Genomic DNA, 22,478 nt, shown 5'->3' with positions numbered 1-22,478 from the left:
CGGGACATCTTTGCATTACAGAATCATTACTAGTTTCAGGCTAGTTTAACTGTTATGGTTCCTTCATAGAATCATGGAAGTTGCTATATAATGTGGAATTCTCTTAGACACCCCTTATCCCCCTTTAAAGAAATATGCTTTCCAGAGTTCTTGTATACTAGTAGTTTAACAACAAATTTCTATGCATTTTCGCTTAATCTCCAGTTACTAAGTCCTTGAGGCTAGCTACCGTATAGAGAATGTGCGGATTGCGTATAGTATACAATTGCTGCCTTAATCCACGGTATGGATGTGAATCTTAACTCCTCACTTTTGGAGAGGAATCAAGTTGAGGAGATGTCACTCCATTTTCCTGTAAAGGAGGCTTCGCCATGAAAGACTTTTCTCCTTGAGAAACTGTGTGGTGTGTTTTTTTCTCTTTTTGCAAATTCTGTGCTCATTTTTTTTCCAGAAGAAATGCCAAGATGTACAGAACAATTCTGTATTCGTTGGCTGGATAGTTATTGGTGTGAAAGTTCAATTCTCAACTGTGCCAACTGGGAGAACAGTCCAGCCTGTGTGGCCTTGGGCAAGCTGCACAGTCCCAGAAATGTCCCCAGAAGAAGGGAATGGTAAGCCCCTTCTGAGTATTCTCTACCTGGGAAACTCTGGAAAGGGTTGCCATAAGTCAGAATTGACTTGGCGGCACATGGTGATGATGACATTCTACAATGGAAAATATGTCTAAAAGATTTAGTCTTTTCATACCTAGGCCTACAGTGGCTAAAAACATATAACCAAATAGGAGCATCTGAGATGTCACAACACTGCATAAAACTATCTCTGCTAATTCATATGTACACATGCAAAATTAGCAATGGCTTTTATACTGTGAGGGAAGGCTGACCAGGGCCACCATAAGTTAAAATGGACTTCATGGCACATGATGATTATGACACCAAATTATTACAATTTCTGCACAGAATGGCATCTTTCTGGTATGATCTGCCAGCACAATGACATTACAAAATAATGACAACAATAAACACACCTCCCTATGTAAACCATACCTTCACATACAGTGAGACTAATTCTATAGGAGTGGAAAACTCTTGTAAACGATTGATCAGCTTTTTGTCTTGTCTGCTAGGTTCTCTCCAAAGAATGGACTCTGGTTTCTTCATAGTCCTCATATTCCATTTTTGCAAGTTGGCAATCTGATTTGTTGCAGTCTAGTAAGCAGATAGAATTGGCATCCACAACTTTTCTCACCATCTCTTCTAGACCAGAGTGTTCCCTCTGCAAAACTTTTGATAGGTCATTAGTTTCTAATCCAATTCTTTTAAACTAGTCTTTTGTCCAGTTTAAGCAAACCCACAAGACAAGCAGTTTCACCCATGAACAGGATCAATGGGCCATGTCATGTCTTCAGCCTACTCTACATGTTAGCTTTAATCCTAAGCTCCTAGGTCTGCTGGTAAGGAAAGAAAAGAAAAAACATAGTTCATTTCCACAGTAAATTTGACAGCTGAATTTAGAAGGGAAACCCTATTGTTTAAATTTTACCTTCTATGTTAAAACAGTGTGTGTCGGTAACATGCATCTTATGTAGAAACAAGCTAGTATTCCTGATTGGATTCTAAACAATGAACACACCTTCTGGGGCACTTTGTTTTAATGTGGAAATGCTTTTTTGAAATAAAATGTGGGGCTTTTAGTGGCAGTGATGGTGGGCTGTTCCCACTAGTGAACTGGGAGATGGCAATGCACCATCTCCAATGCCTGGTACTCGTTCATCTTGATCATAACCGTGTTACCTATTGCCCATGCTACCTCTCTTACATTTGCATTCATTTCCCATTATCACCAACTGTGTGGTATGGCTCATCAACCAACTCTTTGTATTATAACCAACTGTGTGGTATGGCTCATCAAGTAAAGTATGCTATGATAACAATAGCTGGCTGGATAGCTCAGTGAATTAGCTATCTGGTTGCAGAGCCGGAGGTTGGGACTGTAATTCTCCACTGTGCATCCCAGAAGAGCCAGCCTATGTGGCTTTAAGCAAACTGCGGAATCCCAGGATACCCCCAGAAGAAGGGAATGATAAATCACCTCTGAGTACTTTCCACCAAGAAAACCCTGGAAAGGGTTGCCATAAGTCATAATTGACTTGACAGCACATAATTATTTTTTAACATTATGATGTAATAGGACAGATGTTTTTATGTGAACTCTGATAACTCAGTGGTTTAGGTATCTAAAGCCAGAAACTGGGAGGTTGATTCCCCACTATGCCTCCTTGACAAGGGTCAATGATAGGGTCTCTCCAGTCATTGCAGTTCTATTATTATTATATTATAGCTAAAACTATATTATAAAGCACATTGCTTATATACTGCCCCATAGCACTTCAAGCACTCTCTGGGCAGTTTACAACTTAATTATGCAGGCTACACATTGCCCCCGCCCCCCCAGCGAGCTGGGTACTCATTTTACCGACCTCGGAAGGATAGAAGGCTGAGTCAACCTTGAGCCGGCTACCTGGGATTGAAGCCCAGGTCATGAGCACAGTTTTAGCTGCAGTACAGCAGTTTAATCACTGTGCCATGAGGCTCTTAATTATGAATGCATCTTGTTGATTTCTGTTATTTAACTTATAAGAACCTGTTTTGAACCAACTGGGAATTGTATGGCTTGACATCCACTTATTTCTTGGGGAGCCACACAGATCATGGTGGACAACGTGAATGAAAAACATCCCGAAACAGATGTTTTTTCGGAATGCGCTTCAGTGTGCATTGTAAGGTAGAAGACTGAATAGTACTGAATCCTGCACATATTGTAGATGAGAGCCATATAACTGGAATTACTGCATTTAATTTATTTTAGCTAATTGAATTTGCCACATTCAATTCATGGTTGCCTTTACCATATTTGAAGAAGAAAGAAATTAATACTGAGAGCTATTTCATGCTGTTTTCAGGCAAGTTAATGGATTTGTTCTGGCACAGATTACAATGACTTTTTTAATATGGTGGTACATGCTGTTTACATTTGCCTCCCCCCCTTCTTTTGATAGTATCGGGGGGGGGAATGAATTTTTTGCTTTTTATGGGTAGGATTCCCAGGTCGGTAGCATCTCATTCCCCAAGATTTCAAAACCAAAACCAGAGGCTGGGGGCAGTACCTCTTGTGATTTAACTGATGTAGGGCAGATAAGCACTTAGGATAACTACTTCTAAGTCAGTTGAGTGTAGAAATAAGCATGAAAGGAGTCTGGCTAAATGAGTCCACAATCTGGGTAAAAGATAGCTTGCTAAGTATTATTGTGGGGGAGGGGAGACATTTTTTTGACATCTGGCAGACATCAAAATATTTCCAGCAGCTGTAACACTTGCTGCTATTCCTGCTAGGCTATGCATCTCACATGGCCTGGCCTATCACACACATGACAAGGAGTTAGTTTAATTCTTCTCCGGGCTCTACACTGCAGCTTATGCAAGGCTCACCAAGTATCTACATGGATTTTTTTTCCACAGGCCTAATACTGGAGCTGCAATGACTCATGCAGTAAGGTAGCCCATGAATCCTGATGCTAGTGTTCCTGTCCTTGCCTGGCTCCAAATTACAAATTCATGCACCCATTAATTCTCTCATTGATACCTTTACATTGCTTCTGACCTCTTCATATGTAAACAGTTTGCACGGAATCAGTGAGTTCCAGCACCAACTAGTAAAGCATGGAGTTGTACATTCGGCCATTAAAGCTACATCACACACATACATCATATTCAATTATTCAAAAAAAAATCCTCCAGTTTCTGGATTCAGGATATTGTACTTCTTTATCCATGATTAAAAATGCCAGGAAGTGGACAAATATTGCTGTGTGATATGTCTGTGTTGCCAGCAGAGAAAAGGATATCTTGTGCTCATTACCGTTCACAAAGTGACACAGAACAAGGAAACATCCCACAAGCGGGCTCCTTTTTTCACCAGTTAACCACTTCTCACCCAAATACAAAACAATTGTCATGGCTGGTTTTGGACAAGTTTGACAAGATAGGTGGAATGAGTGAAACTGAGATAGGATACAGGAAACAAACCTCTACTAACCACTCCCAGCCACAAAGCAAATTAACAGTAATTTGACACTTTATTGTACTTCCAAGTTAGATTGTGTTGTGCCTGATTCTTCTGTTGCACATTTATCAGACACTCACAAAATTTGCTCTCAATAGCAATGAGTCTAATGTTTCCCATGGCCAATCTGACAGATTTTTCTTGGTTGAGCTAGTGGCTAAGACATTCTCTTCGTCTTCTGCTCTCTTTGTGCACTGACAAAGTTAATGTTATCATCCCACATTCTGATACGAAATTTCTGGATTGAGGAAATTAAAGACTTTGACTAAATCTATATTAATAGCAAAATAGATACACCTAAATGATGAAAGAGATAGGATTACAGGTTGTATGTCATCTCAAGGGAGAACTCACCTTATTCATGTGCAAAATACAGAGGGGGCCAGATTAAGATGGTGAATAAATGGCAAAGGACAATATGGCACCAATGTTATTTCATGTCCAGAGACCATGGCCCACTGTGTATTCCTTGGACAGTTACAGCCTCTTAGGGGTAATCTGTTGAGGGCCATATGCTGGGAGTGGGTGAGGCTGAAGCCAGTGGTAGATGGGTCCAGACAGCCCACCTCTTTTTCCTCCCCCTTGCTTGCATCCTCTCCTTCTTCCATACCAAGCAAGCCTAACATTAATTGAGACTTACTCCAGGATAATTATGTTCAGAGCTGCAGTTACAAGGAGCTTCCTAGCTTAAAACAGGAAGTGGTGCAAACATGATAATGCATAACATAATATAACAGAGTGCTAAAGAAAAAATACTACTTTATAAGAGGCAAACTTAATAAATTGGCAGATATTGTCTGTCTCTGATGGCTACTGTCTCACTTAATGATTCTCAGACTGGCTCATGTTGTTAGTCATGCTCTTGCATTGTGCTCTGCAGTAAATGTAGAGGTAACAATGAGGTAGACAGGAGGAGAGTGTAGTTTGTAATACAAAGTTGTGGTATTTTGATTTTTTTTAAAAAAGGTACTGTAAAAGTGAGTAGTTGAAGTGCTTTTGAGAATTACAAGTGTATCTCTTTACTTTAAAAAATTAGTTTTCTAAACTCTACCTGTGCATAGGATTACAGCTATAGAAAGCTAATGTTAGTTGTTACATACCGTCAAGTCAGTTCTGCCTTATGGTGATCCTGGTAAGGTTTTTGAGATACAAAAGATGTTTAAGGAGTGGTTTATCATTGTCACCTCCTAGTGGGTTTCCATGATAAAGCAGGGATTTAAACCTAGGTCTCCTGGCTCCTAATCCAACACTCTATCCACTACACTTCTAAATCAGCATAAATCTCTTTCTATTGTCTTCTCCTCAAAATGTTTCCAACAGAGCTTTCATGGAGTGTGTCTTTAAATGATTCATACAGTCAGAGGATGTTATAAGAACCCAGGAAACATTGAAGGGCCCAATTAGAGAATTCAAAGAGAAATATATATCCCAGGCATGGATCTTGTAAAAATCCTTCATGCTTGTCATCAGATTAGCAACTCAGTACTACCTGTGTTTACTTGGATCCAAGCCTCACTGATTTCTGGAAGACTTGTTCCCAAGTAAGCCTTCATAGAATTACAACTCAGTTTTCTCCCAAAATAGGCAAATGTACCAAAAAAGTTACCAATGAGCTGCATTATAAAAATGTTGATAAGTGCAGCCTGGCTGTTGTTAAGTAAGAACAAAGGCTTAAAACAACTGAGCGCCACAGAACATTTAATGTACCAGGCATACTATAGAAAGCCAAGTCAAAAAGTGTTTGAGGGTTTCTGATGCAAGTAATTGACCATGAATATGCTTATGTGGTGCCCATCAACCATACTCAAGAGAAAATAATATTACATAATGATAAAACAGCAAGACTTGACATAAAATCTAGCCGCTACAGTATTCAGAACTGCAAAAATATCATGGGACTTGGTTTTGAATGGGCAAGCTGTTTCTATTTGAGCAGTAGTAATTTTGAGAATCAGATGCTCATCATGACATACTGTGTATCCAACCAGAGTCTAAACATGTGGGCAGCTTTGCAAAAGCAATAGTTCATGTCTGATATGCCACTTCCTAGGGGAAAAATATTTAATGTTGTGGTCATAGAATTGTGTGAATGTAATCAGGAAATAAGGAAGTTTAGAGTTCTAGTTACATGCTCTTGGTTCCCTGAAGTAACCCATTTCCATTATCTTGGTTCATATCTGACTTTGTCACTTCACTGATTTAGACTCCATGGCAGTGGTTCACATCCAAAGGTTTAATCCTAAAATGTAGAATATTAATGAAAGCCACTGTGGTTTTGTAATGGAAAGAGTGCTAGACTAGGCTCAGGAAACCAATTCGGCCATGCAAACTTACTGGAGGGAGTGGCACTTGTGAAACCACCCTTACATATCTCATAGACCTCAAAAACGTTATTAGGTTTATCATAAGTTGGAAATGGCTTGATGGCACAAAGCAGCAGAAAGAATATTAAAGCTCTGAGTTTTCCCTGTTGAAGCAAAAGAAGATTAAGCCTAACTGTAAATAAAGGAGAGGAATATTGAGGTTAAATGTATCACAACCTATACAGTGAACTGGTGTATAAATAATAACAATAATAAAATACACAAAAATAATAAAGTGTAAGTTAATAACATGACATAATATGGCACAATAAATATTAAGAAAGAATAAACACAACATAGACAGTTTTTATTCACATAAGCATTCAAAAGCAGACTGTCATTCAAAAATACTTAAAATGGCTCTTCAGTCACCATGGAGACCCTTTCTGCTGCTGCAGTCGGTCTAAATATAAACATGAGAGGTTGTGTTGTATATTATTTAGGCTGTGTACTATTATTTGGGGGATTTGTTTGTACTTCTTTCCTCACCACACATTTTTCTCATTACAAATTAAAATATGTCTCCCAGGGACATTTCAAATATATTATCTCAGTATGAAATTACCAATTAAAAATTGTTGGTATGTGTTCATCCAAAAGGTCTGAAAATGTTATTTATCTGCTTTTCACACATCAGGGTACTGAATGTGTCACAGCAGGTGCCCTACAATTTACAACAAAGAAGAATGGGCTGGGGCTGAGATGTTCTGAGTTGGTATTTCATTAAATTTCTGTCTTGCATAATACAGGATATGCATTAACCTCCAAAGATTTAATAGCCAAAGTCAGTGCTTATGCTCACTTACTAAAATGTTTGAGATATCTTTCTTTGATATTAGAATTAATAGGGAAGACACCAGATTCATGACCAGAAGTGTTACGAAACTAGTATTTTACACACCTTCAAGCTAGGCTAATGAAGATGTGCCATTTGTTTGAAAAATCTTTGTGGTTGTGCACTTTATAGTAGACTTGCACCAATTTACAGAGCAGAAAAGTTATACGTACCTGGGTTTTCCGTCAGATTTAAATAACGAAAAAGCATATAGCTCTAGATCATTTATATCACACTGTATCACTGAATTCTCTTTCATATTTCATCTCTTTTGGAAATTGCAGCTATTACTAGCTAACTATCTTTTCTGCAAGTGCTAGGACTATTTATTTATTTGCTTTCCAATCTCTGAGGGCATAATTAAAATAAGACAAAATATTGTCCCGCATGGACAGAATTTAAAATCCAGAGTGCTTTAGCCAGTCTTAAAAAAATCATTTGTGAATATTGGTCCCCTCTGGGCCATTTAATAAAGCTAGATGGGTCATTTCTGAACATTTTTTGATTAATTGGGAGTTATATATGTTTTGAAACATTTCAGCAATCCTGGGTAGATTTTCATCCCCACCTTCATAATCCGCAAGGTGTGACCATAAGCAGTAAAAAACAGCTTAGACAGACTTTTGTAACAGTGAAGGCTAACCTGTGACCAGCATTCAGATAAATTTCAATACAGCTTTCGAAGAAGCAAAAAGAAAGTATAATATGGAATGTGAAAAGTATGAATTAAGGCAAGCCTGAAACTATAAAACAAGAAATGCAAGGTTTAAATCCATAGAATGGATTAAAATGGACTGGAGTAGAACATTTTAAATCAATTACAAAAAGTTTTATTCTGGAAACAACAGACTCAGAAGAAATGATGTGACTGTAATTATGAAAAACCCTGCTCAAGGCCGTTAGTTGTTATCTGTTACAGTGACGAGCAAACTATCCTGGCAGAAGCCGCAGTAGCCCAGCGGGCGGGTAACCCACTTATTCTGCCTTTTCCCTTAGAGGTAGATCATAAATTGAAAGGCTTTCTCCAGCAAATCCTAGTGGCAATTAGGTAACCAGTAATCCTATCTGAATCAAAATCCTACAAGGTAGGCTTCAGCAGTATGTGGACCGAGAACTCCCAGAAGTACAAGCTGGATTCCAAAGGGGCAGAGGAACAAGAGACAAAATATTATGTATTTGTCTATGTTTTATTATTTGATTTATATTTGGAAGCCGCCTAGAGTGGTCCGGTGGGCCAGATAGGCGGGGTATAAATTAAATAAATAATAATAATAATAATGAGAGAGACTGTGAAAGGGTGAGTTGTTATATGGGCGTTGAATGCATAGATAGAATTAGGGTGCTGCCTAGCTTTGCCAGGCCAGAGCAGTTTGTATCCACCTCGGTTCCCATGATTTTTTTTAAATGAAGATCTGGAAATGCACAGATAATGCTACAGTCTTTTGTAAAAAGAATGGGGCAGGTTGACCCCAGTCTCTTTGTCTTTTATTCATATATATAAAGATTGAGATCTTCTGCACCCACCTGATACTGATTAAGGTTAAAGAAGAAAGTACAAAACACAATTGTAGCTGAAAATTTAAAAGACAAAAATATTGAGTATAGAAGAATACATACCTTTAATTTTGAGAATGAGTGAGATTAAGTTGTAATGGATTTTGTTTACCTTGATTAAGTCATCAGCTAAAACAGAAACTATATCCCAGAAATCAGAAAAATACTACTGCTTGGAAGAATCAGTCCCCAAAGTGTAAGGATGTTTCACTGGACATCAGATCAAGGTTAACCATACTATAGTATTCCTAATTCATGTGTGTGAAGGTTGGGCAATGATGAAAGAGGACAGGGGGGAAATTGGTTCAGTCAAAATGTGGTATTGGAGGAGAGCTTTACAGCTATCATGGACCACCAGGAAAAAAAACTTAATAAGTATGTATTAGATGAAATCAAGCCTGTACTCTCCCTAGAAATGAAAGTGAATAAACTAAGATTGCTGTACTTTTGCACATACCATAAGAAGATCAGACTCGCTGGAAAAGGCAATAATGCGGGGGGGGGGGGGGAAGAAAAGCAGTTAGAAAAGAAGACCAAAAATAAGACAGTTGGATTCAATAAAAGAAAACACAGTCCTTAGTTTGCAAGCCCTGATCAGGGTTGTTAAAGACAGGACTTTTCTGAGGTTAATTCACAGGGTAACCTAAGTCAGAGGTAGATAGCATATATCAACTTCTGAGGTCAGAATGCTTTCAGGAAAGGGACCATGATGGGCCTTGTAGAAATATATTATCTACTTGCTGAGGAAGCAGCTGGATGCTTGACTGCATTTTGAAGACAAAGCTGTCATTAAAGGAAAGCTTTAAGGGCCACTTTACTAATTATATTTCTAGAACAGAAATTAATATCAAACCTGTGGAAGGTGATATGTGTTTCCCCACTTCCTCTGCCCCAGATAGACAAAGTGTGAGAAATTAATGCTTGTATTATCTGCAGTTGCATGTACCTAAACCAAAAAATGTTACCCGGTCATGAGTACTACTTTACTGTGCATGCTTCCATCTTGTCACAGAGATTTGGGGCATTCTCAAATATGATTTCTGAAGTATCCCCCCCCCTCCCATTGTATGACATGAAGGCAAAATCTGCATCAAGCAAAATATGACAAGGCTTGCTGAGCAAACATCAGTTTTGAAATACATATTCTGGTTTTGCGCTTGTTCAGCCTGTTCTATGAAGCATCCACAACTTAGAAAATTAACATTTTTTACTATAGTTCCAGAAGCCCTTGGCTCAATGTGAAGATTCTGGATATTATAGTCCCACAGATTAATGTTCCAGGGCTCTGTTCACATCATGCTTTGAGGACGATGCACATTGGGGGCTTCAGTAAGCATCTCTTCTAAGTATAGCTTCAGATGGCTTTTATTTTCTCTTTTTTGCTAAATATAGGTTAAACATGTGGTAGTTTAGCAGATGATTTCAGAAAATGACTCCTAATTAAGCAGCTGAAAAAGATGTGCATGCTTGGAAGGAAGCCTACTGAGCATTTTGTAATCAGTAGAGCATTTTCTGGCACATCTTTGATGAACATGTCCTGATTTGTCGCCATGTTTAACTCTCATGGGGGGGGGGAAGAGCATTAGCCTTGGGAAATTAGGGTCTCCTTGGATTGAAACACCCAGTATTTTACAATACAGCAAAATGAAATATTTGTTTCTGAAATGTATAAACTGCCCTTCATCATCAAGAGATCCAAAGGCATTATGCACATAGTATTTTTCATCATCAAGAGATCCAAAGGCATTATGCACATAGTATATGAAATATGCAGAGCTTGGAAAATTTCCTATTGGTTTGGACTAGAACTCAGAATTCCCAATGCAGCATGGCCACTTGCTGGGCTGGGAGTTATAGCACAAAAGGGGGCAGAAAGGAACATATCCATGCTTTGATAGTGCATTAAATATATAAAATTAAGCATAAAAGGTACCGTTGCAAATGTAGACACAGGAACAAATGAATTTAAAAAACCCAACAGTGAATTAACACTCTGTGTGTGTGTGTGTGTGTGTGTGTGTGTGTGTGTGTTTGAACAGACAACTAATTTATATCATATACACATATACACACACTCACTCATACAATTTATATGATTCATATTAGTTTCCTGTTTGAATATAGCAGCAAACAGGGCAAAGTCAGTATGGATTCAGCCTCCTTTTGATTGAGAAGTCAAGGTGTCACTAAAAAGAACACCTTTTTTTGTAAACAGATTGTGTTCTGTTCTTCCCATTGATATCTCACACTGATGTGCCTTAGAAAAGAGCACCCTCTGTAGATTTCAATGCATGTGCAGGATGATTTGAGAGGATGTTCTATTTTAGGAGTTTTGGCCCCAAGCCATTTGTGGCTTTAAAGTTGATAACCACCACGTTAACTTGGTATGAAAGAGCCACTCTTATAATCCATGGTGGTGCATAACCACCTCAACATTCTCATAGTTGACCATGGTATCCTCCTGGGGAGGCTCGCCGAGTTGGGGATAGGTGGCCGGGCTTTTGCTTGGCTCCGTTCCTTCTTGGAGGACCGTCCCCAGAGAGTACAGCTTGGGGAGAATGTTTCGGCCCCGTGGTGCCTTAATTGTGGGGTCCCACAGGGGTCGATCATCTCCCCAATGCTGTTTAATATCTACATGAGGCCGCTGGGAGGGGTCATCAGGAGGTGTGGAGCGCAGTGCCATCAATATGCGGATGACACACAGCTCTACATCTCCTTTTTTCCAACTGCAGGAGATGCCGTTCTGTCCCTTCGGCGTTGCCTGGAGGCTGTACAGGAATGGATGCAGGAGAACGGGCTGAGGCTGAACCCGGACAAGACGGAGGTACTGAGGGTGGGCTCCCCCACACCTGGGGACAAGGGAAACTCCCTCATTTTTGGGGGGGTGACCCTGCCCGCCAAGGATGGGGTCCGTAGCTTGGGTGTCTATCTTGACCCGGCGCTCACCATGGAGACCCAGGTGGCGTCCGTGGTCCGTTCCGCTTTTTTCCATCTCAGGCGGATAGCTCAGCTGCGGCCCTACCTTGATGTGGGGTCTCTCACCACTCTGGTGCATGCGCTTGTAGTCTCGAGATTAGACCACTGTAATGCGCTCTACGTGGGGCTACCTTTGAGATTGCTGCGGAAACTACAGGTGGTGCAGAATGCGGCGGCCAGACTACTCAGTGGGCTGAGAAGATACCAACATATCTCCCCCACTCTGGCTGCATTGCACTGGCTGCCCATCCGATTCCGCATTGATTTCAAAGTGTTAACGCTTACTTACAAAGCCCTAAACGGTTTAGGACCTCGATACTTGGCGGAACGCCTTCTCCCACCTAGATCTACCCGTGTCACTCGTGCGAGCCAGGAGATAAGGCTGAGGAGCCTAACGCCGAGAGAGGCCCGAAAGGAAAAGACCAGAAACCGGGCCTTCTCGGCGGTGGCTCCTCGCCTTTGGAACAACTTGCCCCCTGAGATTCGCGCGGCTCCCTCGCTGGGCATTTTTAAGAAACAACTAAAAACATTGATGTATAGGCGGGCCTTCCCAACAGAAAACCCTTGACGATCTTTTTTTTTCTTATTCTGTTCTTTATTTTTTTTTATTTACATTTCTGCTGTAAAGTCTTAAAATTACATTGTTGTTTTTACTGTAAGCCGCCTAGAGTGGTCTAATATGATCAGATAGACGGGATAGAAATAAAATAAATAAATAAATAAATTAATAAATAGTTTTCTCTGATCAAGAAGCAATACCTAAGGATAATGGTAAAAAATAGATTTGTGTCCATATAGTGGTTGATGATACATGTGTCATTCATTCAGTCTTAAATATCTGAAAAATCTATTGAGGATTTGTACCCTTGATCATGAATTCTGGCTCATGAAAAGCTTGATGCAGAAGTCTCATCATATGACCAGCATGTGGTCATGTGATGAGCTTTAGGAGAAAGGTATACTTTGCACTCATTTCCCACGCTAGCAAGGTTATGCTCAAAATCCTCCAAGGTAGGCTTCAGCAGTATGTGGACCAAGAACTCCCAGAAGTACAAGCTGGATTCCGAAGGGGCAGAAGAACTAGAGACCAAATTGCTAACATGCGCTGGATTATGGAGAAAGCCAGAGAGTGCCAGAAAAATATCTACTTCTGCTTCATTGTCTATGCAAAAGCCTTTGACTGTGTGGACCACAGCAAACTATGGCAAGTCCTTAAAGAAATGGGAGTGCCTGACCACCTTATCTATCTATTGAGAAACCTATATGTGGGACAGGAAGCAACAGTTAGAACTGGATATAGAACAACTGATTGGTTCAAAATTGGGAAAGGAGTACGACAAGACTATATATTGTCTCCCTGCTTATTTAACTTATATGCAGAATACATCATACAAAAGGCTGGACTGGAGGAATCCCAAACCGGAATTAAGATTGCCGGAAGAAATATCAACAACCTCCGATATGCAGATGATACCACTCTGATGGCAGAAAGTGAGGAGGAATTAAAGAACCTTGTAATGAGGGCGAAAGAGGAGAGTGCAAAAAACAGTCTGAAACTCAACATCAAAAAAAACTAAGATCATGGCCACTGGTCCCATCACCTCCTGGGAAATAGAAGGGGAAGATATGGAGGCAGTGACAGATTTTACTTTCCTGGGCTCTATGATCACTGCAGATGAAGTCAGCAGCCACAAAATTAAAAGACACCTGCTTCTTGGGAGGAAAGCAATGACAAACCTTGACAGCATCTTAAAAAGCAGAGAAATCACCTTGCCAACAAAAGTCCGGATAGTCAAAGCTATGTTTTTTCCTGTAGTGATGTATGGAAGTGAGAGCTGAACCATAAAGAAGGCTGACCGCCAAAAAATTGATGCTTTTGAATTGTGGTGCTGGAGGAGGCTCTTGAGAGTCCCCTGGACTGCAAGGAGAATAAATCTGTCAATTCTAAAGGAAATCAAACCAGAGTGCTCCCTGGAAGGGCAGATCCTGAAGCTGAGGCTCCAGTACTTTGGCCATCTCATGAGAAGAGAAGACTCCTTGGAAAAGACCTTGATGGTGGGAAAGTGTGAAGGCAAGAGGAGAAGGGGACGACCGAGGATGAGATGGCTGGACAGTGTAATCGAACAACCAAGATGTATTTGACACAACTACGGGAGGCAGTGGAAGATAGGAGAGCCTGGCGTGCTCTGGTCTATGGGGTCACGAAGAGTCGGACACGACTAAACGACTAGACGACGATACTTTGTATTGTACACATGAACGTATCTGATTGAAGTTATATTATATGGCAGGGGCCAATATCAGTCTATGATTTTAAACAAACACGTATGCCTGAGGAATTCAGACATTGCAAATTCCTGATCATATCTGCACCTTCTAAACCAATATGGAGACCACAACCTAAACTATTTACTGGAATTTTAACTTCCCTTACTCTTGTGATACTGTTTTCCACTCTCATATATAAAAGTATTTTTAAAGTGTTTATTTCAAGAGCAGATGCATTTATAAGAAGGCATGCTAGTTAAAGGGTCAAGCCACGATTTGAGGCATTTAGGAATGTCACTGAGCCAACTCCCTGACGGACCTTGCCACTGACTCTCATCCTGACCTACCTCACAAGACTGCTGTATGAATAAAGTGTGGACAAAAAGAAGCATGGACCCTGCTTTGAACATATAGGAGGAAAGATAGGATGGACAGATAATTAACAAATGAGTAATAAAAACTGTATGAGAAAACCTGACTAAAATTATATTTAAACACATTTTTCATGGTTGTTTTTTTTTAATGTGAAAGAAAGGTGAACAACAGGATGGAAGAGATGTATTAGAAAAAACATATATTTGTTTGTTTGTTTGTTTGTTTGTTTGTTTGTTTGTTTATTTATTTATTTATTTATTTATTTATTTATTTATTTATTTATTTAACTTATATGCTGCCCACACTACCCAAAGGTCTCTGGGCGGCTTACAACAATTAAAATACAGTACAAAAAGATAAAGCAATTAAAATACAGTTAAAATATATACTCTGAAAATTGCCATCAGGACCCATCGTTGATATTATTTCAATTAAAAGCTTTCTGATACATAAAGCTTTTGACCTGGTGCCGAAATATCATCAGCATCTGTGCCAGACGAATCTCAGTCAGGAGGGCGTTCCATAGTCTGGGGAAAAATGCATGTCTGTGCATGGAAATAAGTAGATAGAGAGAAAAGGATCACCTCCAGTTTCCTAGACTGTCCTTTAGCTGCTCTGACCTACGCCGATCCTCCTTTAAGTTAGAATCCTCCTTTAAGTTAGAATTGTTGATGCCCCTTGCTTCTTTCTCACATTTTCTTTTTTGGCCCTCTCTGGAAATATATATTGGTATATTATCTTTCATATGCTAACATATTTTTGTAATAACTAGGTTCCTTATTTTCTTAGAATAAGAAGTATGGATGTGATTTCTTTCCACAGAGGGAAGTGTGTTTTGCCAACCATTCTGATTTTTGTGGAATTAAATTTCAAGTTAAGCTAACTGCTGATCAGTCTTACTAACACTGCCTACTTACTTAATATACTTGTCCTGAAATAATGTCACTAGTACCAGACAGCCATGTGCTGGCAAACTCAGCTTAAAACATAATATTCAATGCATGTAGATCTAGAATGTATAGTTCATTTACAGATTTTACTTTATATATCAGCTACAAGTGCTGATATACAATTTTTTTTCATATAAGTTGTGTTTTAATGCTATACTTGTATATGGATGACAGTTGATGTGATGGGTATGCAACAAAAATGGAAGGAAATTTCTGGTTATTTGTAGTACCTGTAGGCTAGCTCCAGGGCTTATCTTGTCAAGGCAGATGCTGTTGATAGATTTGGAGAATGCATTCAACAAGTAGACTGGCCCAGAAAGAGAGGACAGGTTAGGTAAGATTCAATTATACAAGCACAATATATTTGCGAAGGCTTTCACGGCCGGAATCTAATGGTTGTTCTGGGTTTTTCGGGCTCTTTGGCCGTGTTCTGAAGGTTGTTCTCCCTCACGTTTCGCCAGTCTCTGTGGCCGGCATCTTCAGAGGACAGCAACCTGTACTCTGGTTCTACAAGCACACTCTAGGAAACAAAGGTAGTCAGGGACAATGATTTCAGTACCCTGGACAGAGCTTAAAGCAAAAGCAAAAATGTATTTTGCCAAAAGCTGAAACGTACTGTATATTTACATTCCCACTTCCTTCCAGTGAACTGAAGACAGGCTTTCTTCTGCTAAGCTTATCTCTCCTCCCCCCACCTCACAACAACCCTGAGAGGTAGGTCAAGTTGAATGAGAGAGAGAGAGAGAGAGAGAGATTGACTGGCCCAAGTTCACTCAGTAGGTCCTGAGCTCAGAAGGAGCTAGAATCTGGATCATCCGAGTCACAATTAAATTCTCTAATCACCACATGACACTGGATTGTAACACAGCCGTTTCATACTCTTGAGATCTGACTGTTCATCCTGGGTTCCAGTGAGCAGTGATGAGCCTTAGGGCTGCACTTTTCTGACCTGAGGCCTAGCACTTTTGGCACTTCATCTTGACCTGTTGACAGGCAGATTGACTGTGTTTGTGAGCGGGCCTGAGAGACCACAAGGGCCTCTTTCAGTAAAAAATACTAGCCCCATTAAGGGTGGCATTTGAGCTTGAATGTCAAGAATCAGATGTCTTTTCAGCTGAGTGGTCGTCAGGTTCAAATTCTGTTCCAGGGCTGATACTACAGTGGTCTCCAGCTACTAGTCCGCTGGCACCTCACCCACTGTGATCCTGTGAATGTCAGTGCTATACATCAAAGACATGGCAACAGATACTCACCCCAGCATTTCATGTCAGAAAAGATAGAACAGATCAAAGTTTTTTTTAAATTTTGCACATTTTCTACTGCATATAGAGTATAGATGCCTACAGAAAATGAGGCTCCAGTTTTTTCTGCATACTTCTCACCTGAAATCGGTTTCACTCATTGCATCATGTTTGTTTGGGGGCAGGGGAGCAAAAGAACTGTGAAAGTCTTTCAAAGAAACATTCTCCACAACACTAAATGCACCAACTTAAATCCTTGTAATGCTGCAGTCGAAGCGGGAGGTGGAGTAGGCCAACTTCCTCTATATTATTGTTTGATGAAAAATTCAGAGCTGGTTTCCAAGGTAACCAATCTCATACTTTAAAGGCATGCCTCGGTTCCACCTGTTTCTACTGAGTTTAAATGCTGTTTTTACCCTGTAGCTTTTGGAAGATTCTACTTTTTTCCCCATTTTAATAAAACACACACACACATCTACATCTCTAACTTTGCTTGTCCTATTACAAAACAAAAGTAAATATGAGGTAGTTAATATTTAAGTGGTTACATTCAGCTACCACATGGAGTTCTAGGAGGCCATTGTTGCCAGTGATGACTAGCACTTAAACAAATTGCTTCTCCAGGATAGATGGATTAGTAATCTTGGCTGTATTCCTGCCTATCTACTCTCTAGCTCACAATAGTTTTCTTTGTTCTGTTTTTATGTGGCTGGAGGAGAAAGCAATAGAGTTTTAGGAGTAATAATGAGGTTGTATCAATAAAGGATGAATGGTATTTCAATTGCACAAGTTAGTGGCACATATTAAAGACCATTCACCATCTTCCTGTTGTTGCCATTGTTGGTTCCATGATAATGATAGGATGATCTGTTATACTGGATCACATCATTGGTCTATCTAGCCCAATATGGTTGATTGTCAGTTGCTGTCCGGGCTTTCAGGCAAGGATATTTCTTGTCCCAGTTGGAAATCACTGAGGATTTAACTTCAGATATTCTGCATACAAAACAGATTGTGCACCATTGAACAAGAGCAGGCAGCACCTTTATTAGACAACTAAACAAAAAACCAGCTAGCTTTCAACATTAATCCATCTTCCTCAGGCTGTGCACCAAGATTTTGTGGAAAGTGCAAGAAATATATATAGCATGTAAGTACATAAGTAGGATCACATTTGCCCTCTCCTGCTTTAAATAAATAAACATTTGTTGTGTTGGATGTTGTGTGATACCTTCTGATCTATAACTTAATGGTACAAACAGCATTTGCAGACTGTTTTTTTAACTCATCTAATGTGTGTGGGTATACATATATATACACATATACAGTACATTAGATGTCATATATAATAATATATTATGAGGGTGAGGGTGAAAGAGCAGAGTGGAAAAAACGGCCTGAAACTCAACATCAAAAAAACTAAGATCATGGCCACTGGTCCCATCACCTCCTGGCAAATAGAAGGGGAAGATATGGAGGCAGTGACAGATTTTACTTTCTTGGGCTCCATGATCACTGCAGATGGAGACAGCAGCCACGAAATTAAAAGACACCTGCTTCTGGGGAGGAAAGCGATGATAAACCTTGACAGCATCTTAAAAAGCAGAGACATCACCTTGCCAACAAAAGTCCGAATAGTCAAAGCTATGGTTTTTCCTGTCGTGATGTATGGATGTGAGAGCTGGACCATAAAGAAAGCAGACCTCCGAAGAATTGATGCCTTTGAATTGTGGTGCTGGAGGAGGCTCTTGAGAGTCCCCTGGAGTGCAAGGAGAACAAATCTATCAATTCTAGAGGAAATCAACCCTGAGTGCTCACTGGAAGGACAGATCCTGAAGCTGAGGCTCCAGTACTTTGGCCATGTGATGAGAAGAGAAGATTCCTTGGAAAAGACCTTGATGTTAGGAAAGTGTGACGGCAAGAGGAGAAGGGGACGACCGAGGATGAGAAGGCTGGACAGTATCTGTGAAGCAAGCAACATGAAATTGACAGAACTCCAGGAGGCAGTGGAAGATAGGAGGGCCTGGCGTGCTCTGGTCCATGGGGTCACGAAGAGTTGGACACGACTAAACAACTAAACAACAACAACAACAACAACATATAATAATATATATGTATAATATGTATGTATGCATGTACTGTAGGTGTAATATATATACACATGGTATACACAGAGAGAGAGAGAGAGAGAGAGAGAGAGAATAAGTATATCCCAAACTGGATGTGACCTATGGACTGTTCCTTCCTCCTCCTGTTTCTTGTCGCTGCTGTTGTTCTTTTTGGGGGCTTTTGTTTGTGCTTTAATTTTTGCTTACTCCTTTGGTTATTCACCCTTTTAAATCATTAATTCACCCCTTTAAATAGTTCCTGAGAATGTTTCACATATTCATTTTGTTCTCCTCTCTTCTAAGAACTGGTCCTATTAAGTCATTAGATGTCATGAAATATTTTAGATTGGGCAACTGGCAAAGCATGTTGCATAAGATATGCCTCTGAAGGTACAGGTGGCTTAAAATGCATCTGTGAAGAAAATGGGGCAAGGAGTTTGGAATTCAAGCTGTACAGGGAGGGGGGAGCAGTTTTCATGATCAGAACCTATTGCAGCTTTGTGAGGGAATTACACTGCACATTCTGTTCAACTGTAGAAGGTTCTATAGAAGGTGGCACACTTGGTGACACTAGAGGTAGAAAAAATAACATAAAGCATAGGCAATTCAGGAACACCAGAGACAAGCAAAAGGCATTGATGCACAATGTCATGGGTGCGCATCGACACTGTGACACCTTTGTTCAGACTGAATCTTACTTGATGTGCATTGGTGGTGGTGGTTGATGAAAACTACTTTTCCTATGATGCTGAGCGCACATTGCATGCCACTTCATTTTAATATAACTCTGCAAGTGGGAAATACTAGTCTCTGCTCTATAATCTTCATCACCAGTGTCATTGGGAGTTACTGGCATCTGAAAGCATCCTCTATGCCCTAACACTATTACTGTAATCACATTATAATTATTATTTTAATGGCAAAGTGCTAAATTACAAGAAGAGGTAAATAAAGACCCTACAAGGGAAGAGACTTCCAACAAATATAAAATATTTATTGTAAAAATACACACTGTATTTTTTTTACTATTTTCATGTACTAACTAAAATTTTGAGTGTGACTTTATGATCAACAACACAAAGGCCAAAATCGTATTGCACAGTAACACTTTAAAAAGGCAAATGAAGTAACTTGGAACAACTTTGCACAGGCAGTTAATAAGTTCTTTTTCTGGGTTTTCTGGCATGCTTCAGTCAGGGAGCAGGCATGTACCCAAAACTCCATGCACAAACTTGTTAATTGCCACCACCAAGCCACTACGAGTTATGCCACTTGCTTTCCACAGGCAGAACTATGCAATAGGATTTTGGCCCATGTGGGTATTTTATTGCTTGATATCACAAGGCTGCATCACATTATATACAGACTACTATAACAGAAGTGTCGAAGTGTCTTTAAAAAGCCTCTGTAGTTCCATCTATGATCCTGTACACATTGCCTGGGGGTAAGTCCCATTGATCTAAAGGGGTGTAGCTTTCAGTAAATTTTTGTGGGTTTGCTCTGTCAGAGACTGCTTTAGATGTTTTGCTCATACACGTACTGTGACAAGTGACGCTTCATCTATTACATGCAGGGTTTTTAAAATGGAAAACAGAAGCTTAGGTATCTGGCTGCAAAGCCAGAAGTTAGGAATTCATTTCCCCACTATAGCTTCTTAACAGGAGTTGGACTCAATGATCCAAACAGTTCTAAGATGCTGATTATGTCTTTTCTCTTTATTCAGAATATATGCATCCAAAATCCTTCTTTCTGTCACTTAAATTGATTTGTAATCTTTACGTGACCAAGTCCTTCAGTTATATTTGTACAGAGTATCTTTTTTCTGTTGTTCTTTCAGAAGGAAGTCCATCCACAGAATAAAGGTGCAGTTAGCCAAGATGTGAAAGATTCATAATTCATAATCAGGATATTATTGTTGTACCTTTAAACCTAGGATGTTTACCTGCCAAAAGTCCAAATCCTGCTCATATCCACGGTGGACCTTGGAGAGCCACACCCACTGTTGCACTCCCATCTCCACTTTTTTTTAAATTTTTAACTTGAAAAGTTTCCTTGTGCCCTCTAGTGATCAAAGTATATCTTTTTTTTCCAATGGGGATGCAGTCTCCACGGGTTCTGGTGGTGCCCAGTACTCGGTAAAAATGCCCTCCACATCTCTTGTGTACATAAAGGGACTTTCTCAGCAAACATTCTATTGTGAAGGATCTGGGAGCCAGGGATACTGGAGAAGTAATTGGGCTACATTTTGCTCACCCTTGTTTAAAGCATCAAAGAATAAGATGAGGACTGAAATCTGTCTGGATTTTCTTGGTTCGGAGTTCAGTTCCCCACTGTACATCCTTGACTGGGGCTGGACTTAATGATCCATAGGGTACCTTCCAACTCTGCAGTTCTAAGAATCCATCCAAACTGTTTGTTGTCCTATGGGGAGTACTGGTAAGTTAAGATCAGAGAAGCAAATAATCTATTTCCTCCCTACACAAAACTGGAGTCTCATTCGTACCCCATCACTCACCAGGGTGCCCAGAGACCCTATATCTTTAATAGCTCTCTGGATGAGTGGATTTCAGCAGTCTTGGCTCATGCTGAAATTCCTGCTTCTGCACAATTATTAAAGATGCAGGACTCAGGGAGAGAACCATCCCTCCCCTTTATCAGTGCTCTTTTTAACTGAGAAATGGGAGTATTTGATCAGAAATCTTGTGTGTTGCATTAGTTCCAGTTGTCTTAATTGCATTCCAGTTCTCACTGTGCAGTGGCGAAATTCATCCGGAGAAGTGCTCATACACAAAAACTGGCCATCATCAGTTCTCCATTTCCAAGCAACAGCAAGGGCATGGTTGGGGCAATGTCTCTGTTATTCTAGGTCAGTGGTTCTTAACTTTTGTTACTCAGATGTTTTTGGACTGCAACTCCCAGAAGCCTTCACCATCAGCTCTGCTGGCTGGGGTTTCTGGGAGTTGCAGTTCAAAAGCATCCGAGTAACAAAGGTTAAGAACCACTGTTCTAGGTCATCAGTTTTTCCAGATGGACGGAGTTGTTGCACAGTGAAAATCTGAGAGCTTACTGTATAGCATTTAGTCATCTGAAATCACCCCTGGATTAACTGCCAGGAAACCATAGTGCTTGATGTTGAAACTTAACCTAGGATGGTCAGAGACTCCTTTGAATGCTGGCAGAAGAATGCAGTATCCCTGTTGACATGATGTCTCTTCCATGAAACAAGGTTATGAGGTCTGTTTCAGGTGCCACTGAGATGGAAGGACAGATGAAGGCAATGTATCTGGTTACTATGGAAAGACTTCTAAAAAGATGTGGATGTAGCAAAGGAGACAGGTGCCTTTAGGCAAAGTAAAGCGACTGGCTCAAGTGCCAGATGCTGAGGCGCAACATCAGCAGTCTCCTGCATGTTCTTCTGAGCTGCTCTTGTCCCTCAGAGCAGTGGTCCCCAACCTTGGGCCTCCAGATGTTCTTGGACTACAACTCCCAGAAGCCTTCACCACCACCTCTGCTGGCCAGGATTTCTGGGAGTTGAAGTCCAAGAACATCTGGAGGCCCAAGGTTGGAGACCACTGCCTCAGAGAACAGAGATGTCTCCTTTCAACTGGCTCAGTGCCATCAGGTGTGATGAATGATGATGCTGTCCCATCATAAGAGTTTCAGCTTGGCAGTCCAGTCAGTTT

At 40.3% G+C, this 22,478-nt stretch overlaps 1 protein-coding gene across 2 annotated transcripts in view; it reads left to right on the top strand.

Annotated features, from left to right (window-relative positions):
• The window catches only part of RAB3C (RAB3C, member RAS oncogene family), a 152,465-nt gene that overhangs the window by 87,431 nt on the left and 42,556 nt on the right, over nt 1–22,478 (top strand). The window lies entirely within an intron of this gene.

This window comes from Pogona vitticeps, chromosome 2 (genome assembly GCF_051106095.1).
Source record: "Pogona vitticeps strain Pit_001003342236 chromosome 2, PviZW2.1, whole genome shotgun sequence".
Taxonomy (NCBI): Eukaryota; Metazoa; Chordata; class Lepidosauria; order Squamata; family Agamidae; genus Pogona; species Pogona vitticeps.
This window is presented reverse-complemented; position numbering and strand designations above follow the sequence as displayed.